The following is a 13,563-nucleotide window of genomic DNA, read 5'->3' on the forward strand; positions in this document are numbered from 1 at the left end:
CGGTCGATTCAGTTTTCACATGCACAGTTAGAATTTCAAGGCTTTCGTTTTTCTTTGAAAGTAGCTCAACAGAATTGTGATTTTCCAGAATGTATATTTTGCGTAAATTAAGCATACCAGTTTCAAAAGCCTCTGCCAGCGTTAATGTGTTACAGCATATCACAGACAATGTGTTTTAATCCGATTTATTGAAAAATGCTGCCATTTTGCTTACTATGAAGCAGGATTGCCCTTGCTAACACCTTCAGTCACAGCACACTGCTTTAAAACATTCCAAAGCATATCGAAACTAATATTATAATACGTGGCTACTTGATATAAAAGTCACCTCCTGCAATTTTGCATAACCAGAAAATGGAAAGAGACAGATCTTAGCTTGCTGAGTGTTTCTTGTGCCTGTTGGTCCATTTTGCAGGGGGTGCGGGGAGAACTATCTTGTTTTGTGTTAGTACAGAGTTAAAAGCAGTTAACACTTTCAGTGACAGAGCTGTCTCGTCTCATTAGCATTCCCATTACATGGTTGTTGTGCTGGTGGGGGTGTTGAAGCCGGAATGCTATTGTGTGAGCTGTTTTACTGTTTGGGGACAAACACTGCTGTGGAGGGAACGTGTGAAAAGGCCATAGCACTGTGAGTGAATGAAGGAGGCTGTGTTTACTGCATGCTTCAAGCTGAGGAGCTGTCATTCACAGCCACTGCACAGCTATAGAGTTCCAGAAAGAAACAGGCGCAACTACCTTGTAATATAAATCATATATCTTTCTAAACCCTTCCTGGCCTTTCTCTTTCTTTATTTTTTGAGAAATTAAGTTGTTTCTGTGTCTAGAGGTTTAAAAAGTTGAGAAAAAATTCAGTCCCACAATGATCATTTTTTACACAGTGCATAAAGCTTTAATGTCATTAAGTGGTTATAAATTTAACTGCAGCACACATCAATTTTTCCCGACTCACAGCTAGCTTGTATTGGTTTTCAATGATATGTATGTTATAATGTACTTTTTCATTATTAGGATAAGTTGTGTGTCTGTTTTTATTTGCCACACTACTGTCAAATTTAAAGGATATTTATATTAAAAAGAGTTTGTACTTCAGGATAATTCAAATGGCCGTTTCATTTTCTTTTACATTTCTGTTAGCGATCATTTAATCGGCTGCAATTTTTATAAGCAACATTATTTAAATAAATGTCATTCAGTTTTCATGCTTATTTTGTAATGTTCTTAAACAATTGTAAAAGGTTTATATAATTCACGAGATTTTTTTCTCTTTCAAAACATTAGCTTTCAAGGTAAAATAATGTGCAGTATGACGGTTGACAAAATTGTAAAGATCTAAATGCTATTTAGATCTTATGTTAATAACAATGTTGTTAACAAATCTTCAGAAACATTTAATTTAATTTTGTGCATTTCTTGTATTAATTCAGAGATCACTAAGGTTACACTGTACATCCTTGCTCTTATTTTTCTAGGTTTTATTTACTTGGCCATCATGACAATAATACTGAATAATCTGGAACATCTCAGTATTTATATAACATGCAAAAATATAATTAAATTAGGAAGCTTGATCATGTTCTTATGAAAATACATATATAATATAATAAGGTCAATATCCTTGTTATCAAAGCATCTTAAACTCCTGACAGCCTTAAGTACTGTACCTGGAGTAGGCCTTACTTCTGTTAAATGAAGTGAAAATTGCATTCTTGTCCAGATAGATATGAAAATGGAATTTCTGATCATGACATATACACAGTTTGCACTTCTTAAAAGGGTGTCAGCAATTTGCTTCAGAGAGCAAGGTGAATATTTGCCATGACAGAAAACTTGTGATCTGCACAATCAATAAAGAATTCCAATAAATCTTGCTTCATTACACTTATAATAAGAGCTATAGATCTACAGTAGGCCACATAAACTGATTATAAAGAAGACAAGGAGGGAATTTGCTTTACTTCTGTCAACAATGCAACACTGCCACCTAGAGCTTCACAGGCCTAAAGCAGAACATTGGAAACAAAGGCAGGTGCATTTGTGTTGACTTAAGTCTAGCACTCAGTATATTAAATCTAAACTGTTTTTATTGTTTTGTTTTTGTTTTACTTTATTTATTGTTTGTTTGCTTTTGATATTGAAAATAAGTAACAGGTTTACAGCATACCATTCTTTCAAAATAAAATAACGTCATACGCCATCTATACAAATGGATACAGTGCACAATAATATGCTATGACATGTACTGTATAGTGAAAATTGTATAGTGCCCCAGAACCAAAAAATAATTAAATAGATTAGGAGGGGAGACCTTCAGTGTACAATCAGACTGGTGACCAGATCTTACAGAAATGACCAGACAAGAGATTGTATGCGAGATATTTTAGGGCTAAAATGCCGCTACTTGAGAGAGCCACGTTTAACTAGAACTGTTTACAAATATTTATGTGATTTGTGCAACATGCACTGTAGTACAAGCAATCTATAATAATGGAATAAGGAAGTAGCCTACAGTTTCTGTTTCTTGTTTTTGGTGACAGCTTAGAGAAAATATTGTTTTTGTGCTTTAAAACATCTTATTAAACTGAAATACATTAAATGAGGGGCATAGTTCTACTGAAGATTCTCAGTTGGTCAGCCTTATAAAATCTACTCTTCAAAGATGATACAAGCTTACTGTGTTGTTTATTTCATAACTTTTTATTCTTTTTTACAGCTTGTAGAATAAAATGTTCTGAGGTATATGCATTATTTATCAAATTTAAAGCGAGTGTATGAAGGATAAAACAAAATTGCAAATGTATGTTAAGATATATATTACAATTATGCTGCAGCTGTAGTAAAAGTGAAGAGAGAAGTGTGACCCTCGTGCCTGACTTGTGTGTGACTGATATGTAAAAAGCGGAATCATATTTGAAGATCAAGTCTTTAGTTTCAAATGAGGTGTCTGCAGCATGGGTGAAGTAATGTATGGTTTGAGGGATAATGAGTATTGAGGCATTTGAAATTACTTTTTATTAGACATTAGTTAGCACTTGTTTGGAATGTGCAAAGTTCTAGTCGCAGTCTAATAATCTAATAGGAACTGTCTCATCAAGACAGTTAATTCTACAAAGGGAATAGTATTTTATTAATCATTTATTCTAAATAAAGAAAGAGAATAATAAATATTTGAAAGGAAATTAATTTAAATCATTTAGCAAAAGGATTATTCTGTAAACCTTTGAACTAATGTACTTACTTTTTAAAAGTAATGAGATCATCTTTAGTCCTTGTTTATTTTATGCAAAGATTTGATTTCATATATACTTTTATCTTTTGTGCAAATAATTTATAACTATTCAATGCTTGTAAAAATCATTTGTTCTTGTGCTATTGTTTTAAACCATGTTATTTCTTGTTCTTGTATTGTTGTGTTGTATTTTATTGTTGTCATTAATGTTAGACAGGAAACACATGTTTACCCTCTGAATTTACAAACAGATAATAAGCATCAAAAAGCCGTATAAGTATCAGCTGCTTTTGGTGAAAATACTGCTGTCTCATTTTCTCTCAAAAGCTGTGTTTAGGTATGCATACAAAGGACACAGAAGTAGTCCATCAAACATGACAAGTTATATTAAAAAGTAAAAACAAATTACAGTAATTGGGTTTTCAACAATTTAAATTCAAAAGAAATCAATAAGACTGCTTTGACATATAAATTCACTTCCAGCTGAAATGAGAGGTTTCTGCTTAGGAGAGGCACCACCAACTGCCTTTGGGATTGTAAAGCAGCATCAGGATCACTAGAAAAATAACTAAACCCATCTGGTGCTCCTAAAGACTCATGAGAAAATACTTTGGGACACATGATGTCCAGGTTAAGCATCAAAGCTCAATTGTCCCAGGGATAAATGAATTGCTGCTTTATAGATCAAACAGCGCAGTCAAAAACAATGGCCAGTTACATCAGTGACAGGTCATAGGCAGGAATCTTCTAACCAGAGTTACTAGAGAGACAAATGTTCTTGATAGCAATCTAACATTACTGTAGACATTAGATCTCTATAAGTGAATTATTACTGCTACTGTATGGAGAGCAGTTCCAATGACTTGCCAAGTTAAAAATACAGCATATTTCTATCCTGAACCTTTACAGTATACCATAAAAAAAAAGTTGTGCCCGAGTTTTAGCTAGCTTGGTTGAGCCTTCTAGGGACAACTATGATAACAGATATTTCATGTCCTCTGTTTTTTTTATTTGTCTTTAGAACTGACTGCAAACATGCTGATATTGTATGTGTAATATTTACAGAGTTATATATATATATATTTGGTAGGATTTTGTGTATATTTCCCTTATGACCCATGTATTCTATTATGAAAATAGTATAAGGGCATTCACAGGAATTTTCCAATTCTGTAGAGGCCTGTAGGGTATAGGTTATTTCCATATGGTCTGCAATTTGTAAGTGGAAGGAGGAAATGAGTGCAATAAGCTAAGTCTGCAGTTCACATAGCACTCATATGCTTTGGATTCCAGCCTTTTATGAATGTACAGTGGATGTAAGTGATGGAGGTAAAGACAGAAAAATATTGTCCTCCACCTTTCAAAAACTAGAGATTCATCTTATGATATATACCTGAGTATATAAAGGACCAGAGCTTTTTATAAATGAGAAAACAACACATAACTTTATGTTTTCATTGGAATGTTAGTAAAATAAAGAAAATAATATGAACATGAAAGCTAAATTTCATCTCAGGAGGATCAGCACTTCATGTCAATCTTGTTTTCCTTTTACTTGTATTCTTCAATAATACCTTCCATAATCAAAAGTCATGGAAACCTGAGTTTATGGTACTACTGTATATGTCTTCAGAATTTCATTAAATGTCACTGAACAATAAGCTTTATATATAGCTAAATATCTCGATATAAAAAAACAACTCTTCATGAAAAATATTTTAGCAAAAAATTTGCATGTTTCATTTTTTATTTTATCCACAGGGTACGGGGGATATCTTTTTATTGCTGTCTCCAATTCCTCTGGTGACCTGTCTTGCAGTCTCAGGTCTTGGGAGTTATCAGGCAACACATTGTATAAATAAGCATGACTATGGCTGTCAATCACAGATATTGGCCTTACTGCTGGTTTCACTTCTTAATGTCTGTATATTGTAGTCTTCTAACATTGGTACAGTAATAAGCTTGTAACACACAGCTTTTAACTTTAAGAATGGGAAAAAATTGGCTGTCAGTCCTTCCTCTTAACTGGCACTTAAGCAGGTTTTCGTACATGAAGTTGGTTAGATGGGCCTTCTAAAGACCAGTGTTCAGAGCATTGACTAATTTCCACCTGACAAATTCATGCCTCTACTGAAACACTTTTCATCACCAGGCAATTAATAGAGTCTTCAGTTCTATGTCTTTTAGTCTTGTCCTCTAACCCCATGTATAATTTGCAGCCAATTACGTATATCTTATAGCTCCAACTGGCAATTGTCACTGTGTAGTACTTACATCCCAAGGGGATATTGAGGTTGTTATGTAGGCCTACGCTTGAAGCAGTCAACTTAACTGCTGTGTTAATAGACCAGTGTTCCCGTGCAATGCTGCAAGTGAGAATTCCACGGTTTCCTATCTAATTTGATTGAAAAGAGACAAGTTTGAGCATCTATACACGATCTTCACCTTGTGCTTCCCCACAGACCTATCAAACACTCCATGGATATGTGACATCCTTTCTCGCCTTCTTTCATTTGAGCTCAACAGCTGTATTATCTAAAGATCTGGATAAAATTTTATGTAAGAATTACTCCTTTTCTTAAATTCAATACATGTTTTCTTAAATGGCAGAGAGTAAATTAATGTTTACTTTTTCTCCTAGTATGTATCCAAAGTATCCAAAATTAATACAAATCTTAATATAAGGTACTGTTTTCCCAGTTCAGCTTCAATAGGACAATTTTTATTTCAAAGTAAGAATAATGCAGTAACTGCAACAAAGTTTTAGATGAGCTTCATATGATTTTTATTTATGGGGATATAATGTTGATGACCACAGTGATCAGTCTAAACATTTACATGATCTGTGTTGGAATATCTCAACGTGCTTTGTTTATACAGTATAGTAATCCAGACATAAACTAAATATGTGTAATGAAATCATATTTTTTATATTAGTACAATATTGATATGCAGTATGTAGAAATCTTGGATAGAATAGTAGTGTTAAGATAGATAAGGTGCTTATCAGCCTTATCTGTGTTGTGATTTTCCATTAACAATGTGGATGTTGTATCTTCATACTCTCATACCTGAATGAAATATAAACTAGGCACGATGTACTGTATATTGTTTCAGAATTCAAGCTATTGCCTGTTCTGAGAATATGCTGTACTGTATTATTGTGATTTCCTTAAATTGCCTCTAATGTGAGATGCAAAGTGATCTCATTTAATTGAATGCTGCTCAGATTTAACACACATGGAAGAAAAGAAAAAACAGCTTAAGTCCCCACGTCTTCTCTATTGTGTGAAATAAATACATACAGTAGCATCCTAGGGTGAGAAATAACAGGCTAGCCTTTGAATTTTACTGGCCATTTCATCCCCAGCTGCAGGCCGAAAACAAAATTATATTGTCTTGAATGACAGGACGAGCAGGCATTGTGCTTCAAGTGGGAACCTTTTGTGGCAGTATGTCTAGTTTATACTGTTTAAGCTTTCAGGCATTATTAAATGTTGTCTTTAGAGTCTCTGGGGTTGTAGGTTTAGTTACTGAAGATGTTTTAGTTGAACAATGCATTGTTTATAGAATTTCAGCCTTACTCTCTGGGTTTTCATCTAAGTCACTTTACTGAAGTCTAAGATGAATTATTATTATAATTTATATTCCAAAGAGCTAAAATGCTGTTCTCATAAGCAGTGCTTTAATTGACACTCATTGTTTTGTGTGTTCTGAGTACACAATGTAAGCATCACAACAAAAGAATAGAGCTTAAGGGATTGTTATCATTGTTTATTTTTTTCTCCATGTCTGACCAGTTTACTAAGAGAAGAAAAGAGCTTCTAATAAATCCCAAGGTTACCAATACTGCTACAAGGGATACCTGTACTGCTTTGATGTAGTTGGAGATATAGACATACAGTACTGTAGATATGCCCCTGTTGTATCAGTAATACCTTCCATAATAAAAAGGCAGAATGCCATGTTAGACTCTGCTCTCTGAGTCTGAGTGCTCCTGAATATAGCCAAATTCAGAAAATCTAACTAACATTAGTAGGGGTTTAATACTGTAAAATAATATTGACCACAGATAATTCTAAAGACTGTGAAGACCTGTTTTGCAGGTAAAAAGAGCGTGTAGAGCAACATGTCATGGCTTATAGGTTTCAAGATTCATCTTCAAATCAAGTTCTTCTACTGTCAGATTATTAAGCAGAAGTAAGGAACTGATCTTTTATGATTCAGTGAAAGAATACACCAAAATGTACATCGAAATATTTTGCATTGAATTAAAATATTTAGTTTTTGCATATAAAAATGACACATAGAGGTTCAGAACTACAGTTTATTTGTGGTTAATGTTTCATTTGAAGAACTGTTTGTGTGTAAGACAATTATGAAATTCTAGATACTGCTGGGAAGTTATTAATAGATGATGACAAGTACATAACCACAAAATGTATCTTAATAAAATAACACTGTTTATTTTCATATCAGGTACTTTTTCTTTGTCTTTTTGTCTAAAATAATGTATATTTTGTTGAATAAAAATAGCCTACAGTTTTTTGTTATCTAAATTATCAGATATTATGAAGAAAGGCAGTTACCCTTTCTTTGACATCCACTTTAAAAGACACCAGTTAAAATCCTAATGTCTTGGATTGACATGAAATTAGATCTTGGCCTTCTGCTTGCTGTCACTTTCCATTATTACAAACCTGTACAACAGTACCTGAGGGAATCAAAGTCTGCATGACTCCCATCAGAATTTGCATAATACTCAGTGATGGATCGGTCAAGAGGCTGTTCTGCTCTGCATTGAAATTTTTTGTTTCCTGGCTGGTGCGTATCAGCCATTTAAAAAACGAATACATTCAGCACTCTTTTATAGTTTCTGTTCTTTCTATGCCCAAGTTACCTTCTTGTCTAGCTTTTATTTTGTTCTGGAGATTTCAGGTGCGTTGTAGTGATTGATGTGTATTAAATGGAGGGCACAAAACTGGGCTTGTCCTTTGGTGTATCAGCAGCAGCAGTCACACACACCTGATTTGTGTGGTATCTTCTTCTTTATATACAATGTAGGGTAAAGATGCAAATAAATATAAGTAGCAGTCAGGAAGTCTATAGCGAAAGCAGGTCTATTAGGCAATTACATATTCAGTAGTACACACATACTTATTAATATAGGCATACACCTGGAAAAGATAAGACAAATGCTAACAAAAGCTAAATATGGACACTTTTTTATGAGAATTACATCTGGGATTTAGATGTTTGCTGTCAGCTATTCCACATATCCGTCCTTATTATCTGCAAAATACACACAGCACATTACAGGATAACAGTCCCTGATTTTTTTGGTATGGAAAAGGATCAAAATAGTTCTACCACTCTGTTGAATTTTTAAGCCTTTATACGCTATAATAATTAATTGTAAATATAAATGGAATTATACATAATTTGAATATGATTGCATATGTACAATTCAGTAATTAATGTCGTTTATATTACATAAAATGATTGTATAAAACATAAAAATATATTTATATAATGAGTAACAATGGTATTTGTTAGATTCCAATGATTTATTTAATGAACCATAATCTTTGGAAGAAAATTAATGATAGGCTTAATTTTCTATTGTTTGTAATGGATCATTTTTAAACCCTTATTTTCTTTCCTATTAAAATGTTGCAACATTTATTGCAAATTAAAATTTCAGTTATTCAACAAATCTGAAGTATGTTAAAACAAAAACAGCATATTGTTATTGTTAACGATCAAAGGATCTAAGAGCAGTATGCTATTTGTAATATTTTAACCATGGACATCATACGAGGACTAATGGTATATTTGATTTTTGCATGTACCAGGCCACGTTAGATCTGACTGCTTCTAGCTAATACCTCAAGAGTACACTATGAATATACCAAAGAGTAAGCAAGAGTAGTACATGAACTGCAATATGATTTTTAACATTGTATCAAAATATTTAATTTATATACCTTTATTCTATGCCTTAACCACTTTGAATACAGTCAGTGAGGATCCAGATACTTCCAATTCCCAGTGTGAAAGTGCTTTTTGAAGTCAAAATTGATCATTTTAAAAATGACTGTAAATGCTTTTATAGATGGTGTTTACAGAGATTCAATATACTGTCTGGGATTAAGATTTATAGGATTAAGGTACCTTCATGCCTCAATTGTTATCAGTAATAGTTTTCCTGTAATAAGATTTTTCCATATTTTGATACTGTTGATTGTTGTTTTGTATAGGAAACTCCATGTGAACCATTTAGAGGGGAAATGTTAGCTGCAAAACATGCCTGCTGTAACAGAAGAGGTTTGGGTTGTTTCAGTTTTTGCCTTGTATAAAAACATTGCCACCATTATTCAGAGCACCTCAATGTCTAAGGCAACACTGAAATAAGAAGTGTGTAGATTTTGCTACCTTTTCAACACTTATACAGTAAAGAATTCTATTTTTTAAATGATATCCTGCCAGCTTTTTTACAATCCATTAATTCCTGGATCAACATCAGAAGAATGTCAGAGCAGAGTGAAATTCCTGTAAGACACAGATGTCAGGATCAAAAGTCAGAGACATTCTCTGAACAGCAGGGAGGCATGCTTGCTAGACCTGAAACGTAACAATTAGTATCTGCCATGTGACATTCCCAATAGCCTGACCAAACTTCCATAAAGTTTAATTTTTGCTGGAAATGGGTAGTATTTAGAGACGAAATCTGAGCCACAAGCAAACCTTAAAAACTAATCCTAGGTGTTGTTTCGTAGCATTTGGATGAAGGGATTTATGTGGAGACAAGGGTGAATCTTGTATAAAATGTAAGTACTGTACGTAGCATTAGAAAAGAAATAATAACATGGCCTTACCCTTCAATGCAAGGAAACAAGAATAACATTAATAAAAAACAAATTCAATCACACATTTTGATTTAACAAAACAAGATGCTTTAGGATTTACCGAGAACTGTGTAATATTTTTTCCTTTTATAAGTTAATGGTTAATATGGTATGGCACCACCATGTCTTAGGCTGTTAATAATGACAAAGCAAACTATTGCAGTGTGTCTGTTCATAGTTACTCTGGCTGTTTGAACTATACAACTGTCTTTAAAGCCGAGGTTCAAAATGTTCAAACTGTTTCTCTATACACCTCTCTCCTTCTCCTCTCTAGACCTTAGTGTATAAACATAGTGCACCTGAATTTCTGTTTTTCCATGCAGTAGAGGTGATAGAAATATAAAATATTGCCTTTATGCATAAAAACAGGCTTCCTGCATCATTCATTTAAATATAGTTGACCAGATGGTTTGATTTGCCCACAGGCTTGTTAAAACTGGCAGCAAAGCAAGTGGGTCATCAATGCAAAATGCGTATTAACTAAATTAATCTGTATGATTCATCTGTGATTTCTGCTCTCCAAACATATATGTTCAGGACATTCTATATAAAGTTTTTAGTATGACTTACAAAATCACATTAAACAGCAAGTGAATAAGATTGATGGTTAAACAACAAATGATTATTTCAGATATCTACACATTAACATGCGAAGAGAAAAATAGGGGGCTTTCTTTACTGATCTGTACAGTATGTATAGTGACCTCCTTTTTATGAAAAACTGCATAGATTTTAATGGTTCACATACAAAATATAGAAGAAGTACAGTAGAATTTTGCTTTGTCCAAAACTGACTAAAAGAGTTTTTAAAAGAGCTGGTTCTAATCTATTTAAAGTAACAATGCCTTTGAAAATGTAATCCAGTTTCGCAAAATAATGCGTAAACCTTTGTTCAAACTCTCAGATTGGGAAAGAACATTATTTTGTAATCATTATACATGATATTTTAAGTTTACAATTGTAAAATTATTTTATTCTATCAATATTGTATGACAAAAGTTACCATGTGTTTAAGAATGTTTTTAATGCTGTGAAGAATTAAGTCATCCAGATGTTTTACTAAACAAGACAGGCAGCTACACATGTAAATACATGTTTGTTCTGAAAGTTCGCTCTTGTGGGTTAAAACCATTTAATTTTTTTTGCAACATTAATTAGCTACTATAGCTGTTTCAATCACAAAGTCCAAACCCATTCTGTTCTTCAGAAATGTTGCTTCTGAGCAGTTAATTCAAATAGAATTCTGTATTTTTTCTTTCTGCTATACTATTTTATAAATGTTTATAACTTTTTAAAATTCCGGTAACATATTTTATTGTAGACACATAATATTCTTTACTAGTTTAATTATTTGAGAAAGCTAGAAAGCAAAAAATGACAACAGAAATCAATAAACATAGCTTTTGTGCCTAGTTGATACATTTGTAGGGATGCATTAATGTTATGTACGGAAAGCATCGGGTTGTCCCAAAGCAGAAAGATTACTAACCTTACACATTCATGCTTGACCTGTTTTGTGTTTAGATGACGATGGTTCTTTGTGTATACAGTGAAGACCTATGAAGTGTGAAAAAGAAACATTAATATTTCCCAGCAGGAGAGTGAAATTATGGTGATATTCATTATCAATGCTATTTTCACTTTGCAATTTATTCTGTTACTTTATTTTCATATCATACTTCATAATGAGAACGCTCTAGCTGCATAATTAGATACATTCTACCTGTTATCTGCTTGCCATTTTTATGCAGTGAAATAAGTTGGGGTTTTTTTCATGTGGACATTGTTTGTCATATAAGTGTCTGGACTGCAGTCATCCGAGCCTGTTGATGCTATGCTTAAATGTACATAAAGACGTTTTGTACTGTATCAAATATTATTTTTAATTTATTGTATTCAACAATATTTAGAGTTTAGAGTAGAGCAAACAGGACTGAAATGTTAAATGTCTTGAACAGAGTTTTTCTGCTGTGGCACAGTATAAATCAAAAAGTGAAGTGTGAAGAACCTGGTCTTTATAGCAGAAGCACTCAATGGATTAAACAGGATCAAATAAATGGAGTTTCTGCACAGTAGGTCCAGTATTTTGCCTGTCTTTCCATTGTCTTGTCTTTTGGATGAGATAATGTGACTTACCCTCTGTTATCATCAGACCTTCATCCATGATCAAGAGGTATAATTTAGAGCACTCCATTCTTAAAAGTGAATACATTGCAATATTTGAATTCAATTCTGATTCATTTTTCATTGAAAGAGTTATATATGAAACTTTTAAAAGCTAAATTTGAAAAGTTTATTTTAAAGTCCTTCTTGGGGCTATCGTACCGTGCTTAACCTCAAGAGGTTGCTTATGTCAATATTTAGAAGTAAAACAGCAACTATGCCTAAACTGCACAAAATATTTGTAGAGATAAATTTACATGACTAGTTGTAAGTGTTTAAAAAATGTATCAATATATAAAACAATGTATTGCTTATTTATTTTCAGGTCTGCTTTTTCAATGTATGACCAAATGAATCTAGGTGCTAAAAAGAATCCAAACACAAAGGCATTCATTAGCCATTTTTCATTTCACATTCTGTCAAAACACTAAATGTTTGGTTTTAAAAATAGCAAAAATGTTTTTGAAAGACATGGCACAGTTTAGGACAGAACTACAGTCTGTAAGGTTGCCACGCAAGGTGAAAATGCATTTGAAGTCTAAAACCTCCACATTCCTGTCTCCTAGGACTAAACCTTGTATACTCAGGATATCAAAGCCTTCTAGTTTAGTAGTATAGATTCAACAAAAAAATACATCAGAATCACGCTTCAAGGGGATTAGAGATCTCCGTGACTCGTGCTCCAGCTTACAGGGGGAGAACAGAGATGTTTAGTGAACACCTGCCATGGTGTCAATAGATAGGCTGTGAACCGAAATCACACCAAGCATGAGGAGACTGATGAAGGGGTGCAGGTTTTCATGCTGATACCATTCACAGTTATAAAGCCAGAGCTGCTATTATAAAGCAGAGTTCATAAGAAATATGCAATGGCAAACTAAAATTACTCATGCATTTGTTGCAGCACTTGGGCTTTGTACAAGGCCATTTTTATGTTGTTGTTTTTTTTTCTATTACGCATGATGTGCAAATGTGTGCAGGGGTGGGTGGGGGTAGTCCTTATGATTAAGTCACATTTTGCTTTTACTTTTTTATCTTGTTATTGATTTATGTGCTCTTGGCATTTGTAGAATATTGAGTTAGACATTTAAACACTTTATATCATTTTTAGCTCTATTTGTCTTTGTTCTTATTTGCTATGACAGTCTGGTAGTTGATCTTCATTTGCTTATTTTTCCTGCGATTGGTGTCATTCAAGCACAGATTGACAGTTTTAAATTTATGACAAACTGTCGTAGCTATAGTTTCTGTAATAAACTTCACATC

The 13,563-nt window shown here is 33.3% G+C and overlaps 1 protein-coding gene across 1 annotated transcript in view; it reads left to right on the top strand.

The window, feature by feature from the left end:
* The window catches only part of LOC148819544 (doublecortin domain-containing protein 1-like), an 87,227-nt gene that overhangs the window by 16,038 nt on the left and 57,626 nt on the right, over positions 1-13,563 (top strand). The window lies entirely within an intron of this gene.

The sequence above is a fragment of the Atractosteus spatula genome, chromosome 16 (assembly GCF_055471065.1).
Source record: "Atractosteus spatula isolate fAtrSpa1 chromosome 16, fAtrSpa1.hap1, whole genome shotgun sequence".
Lineage (NCBI taxonomy): Eukaryota > Metazoa > Chordata > Actinopteri > Semionotiformes > Lepisosteidae > Atractosteus > Atractosteus spatula.